Genomic DNA, 2,447 nt, shown 5'->3' on the forward strand with positions numbered 1-2,447 from the left:
ATGAGAAATTAGATAGAATAGTGTGCCAGAGTGTACCCTCAAGCAAGAGAACTCTAACCCAAGACAGTGGAGGACCATGGTACAGAGGCTATGGCAGTTCCCAAGACTAGAGAACAATGGTTTGATTTGGGAGTATCCTTTTCCTAGAAGAGCTGCTTACCATAGCTAAATAGTCTCCTATCCTTACCAAGAGGAAAGTAGCCACTGAACAACAGTGCAGTAGTTAACTCTTTGGGTGAAGAAGAATTGTTTGGTAATCTGAGTGTTGTCAGGTGTATGAGGAAGGAGGAGAATCTGTAAAAAATAGATCAGACTATTCGGTGTATGTGTAGGCAAAGCGAAAGTGAACCGTAACCAGAGAGGAGGCTCCATTGAAGGACTGTCTGGTCAGTCAAAGGATCCCATAACTCTCTAGCAGTAGTATTTCAACTGGTGGCTGGTGCCTTGGCAACCTACTACCTACTACTCCAAAAGACCGTAATTATTCTCTGGCAATGTTTACTATAGATAGCAAAGTGATAAAATAAGATCCCCTTAGGTGCAGTAAGGATGAACTTACAATCAGTCAGTTTATTCCGCTTTCCAGGGAATTTTGAAAATGGAATGATTTTGTAATTTAATATACCAGATTGGATTTGACTGTCAAGATAAAGAAAAAAAAAAAGTCTTCTATATACTTTTAACTTTTGTTGAAGGGTAAAGGTGTCTGGCTTCAGTTCCAGTTTCATCAGAATAGATACTCACCAGTACATGAGCCAGGTAAGGCCACCGCACCACTGTCACAGTGGTCCCCAATCACAGTAGCGGCTTCCCCAGTAACAGATTGAACTGACGGTCCCGGGCTGGGATCGATCTGCTGTCATGCGAATGCGAGGCGAACATGTTACCATTGTACTAGCCAGGAGGCTCCTTAAATAAAGATAAACGTTAAGATTATCGACAGGGCAATGTAAGTAGCGGTTGCTTTTCATCTAGCTTCTTAATTGAAAAAAAAGAATATTTATATAAATACTTCGAAGCTTGTAAGAGACCTTGGCATTGTGTGATGCATTTGGTCTACCATATGAACAATGCATTTCCATAAAATTTGCCATATATCTAATATTAGTGTCAATGGTTGTGGCGGCCTATATGGTAACGTCCTTGATTGATGATCGCCAGGCTGGGTTTGAGTCCCGCTCAAAGTCGTTAATACCTTTGGTCGCTGCAACCTCATAATCCCTGTGAGCTAACGATGGGGGTTTGGGGCTGGTTCATCAGCAGCCATTACCTGGTCCTCCTTAGTCCTAGCTTGGATGGGAAGGGGGTTTGGGCGCTGATTATTTGTATAAATGATCCGTCTCCAGGGCATTGTCCTGTTTGCTAGAGCAATGCCACTGTCCCTTGCCTCTACCATTCTTGATTGACCTTTAAACCTTTAAGGCTGGATATATTACCAATGCTAAATGAACCTGTGAAGTCCCTGTGTTTGTTAATGCTTTGGATAAATCCTTAATCAATGTTTAGTAAATTGTTTAAAAGAATAGAATTTATGGGAACCTCTGTACCCGGTAAACGTATCAAATCGTAATTCCCTTGTATTCTCCTTGGTTTAACCTTGAAATTATCATGACCTTAATTATTTCAACGCCTAGTCAAGATTTAGACAGAAAACCTAAACACTGATAAGATTATATAATTTGTAATTTACAGACTCTTCCTCGGTGTATCTTAATCTGTATATATGTGTATTGTTTAAAGGCAGGTCTGATATCTCTCTCTCTCTCTCTCTCTCTCTCTCTCTCTCTCTCTCTCTCTCTCTCTCTCTCTCTCTCTCTCCAATCCAATCCATTTCACCCCACTACTTCTATGTCCCGACCGTCTGTCCCATCCCATTTCCTCCAAGTCGCCACGAGGTTAAAAGCTAATACGGGAAAGTGTAACCCAATACGCGTCCTTAAACTGTGGGGGATTGGGGGTGGGGTGGGGGTTGGCTATGAGAGTCCCTGGAAGGTCCCTGGAAAGTCCCTGGAAGGGAAAAGAAAGGGGAAAAAAACCTGGAACCAAAAAGCTGATGCTACAGTGAAGGCAGAAGCATTGGGTTTCCATTGGATAACTGCAGAACTTCCTTTTTTATTGTTTTTTTTTTTTTTACTTTGTATTTTTTCTTTATTTTATGCGTAAGTGAGCATGGTTGTTAGTCTGCATTCGTTCATGGGTTTGTTTTCTTAGTAATTATATGTTTGTTTATCGTTGTATATCGTTATCTTTATTATTATTATTATTATTATTATTATTATTATTATTATTATTATTATTATTATTATAAGCTAAGCTACAACCCTAGTTGGAAAAACAGGATATTATAAGGCAAGGGCTCCAAAAGGGAAGAATAGCTTAGTAAGGAAAGGAAGGAATGAAGTAAATAAACTACAAGAGAAGTAATGAACAATTGAAATAAAATATTT

The sequence above is a fragment of the Palaemon carinicauda genome, chromosome 19 (assembly GCF_036898095.1).
Source record: "Palaemon carinicauda isolate YSFRI2023 chromosome 19, ASM3689809v2, whole genome shotgun sequence".
NCBI classification, from domain to species: Eukaryota; Metazoa; Arthropoda; class Malacostraca; order Decapoda; family Palaemonidae; genus Palaemon; species Palaemon carinicauda.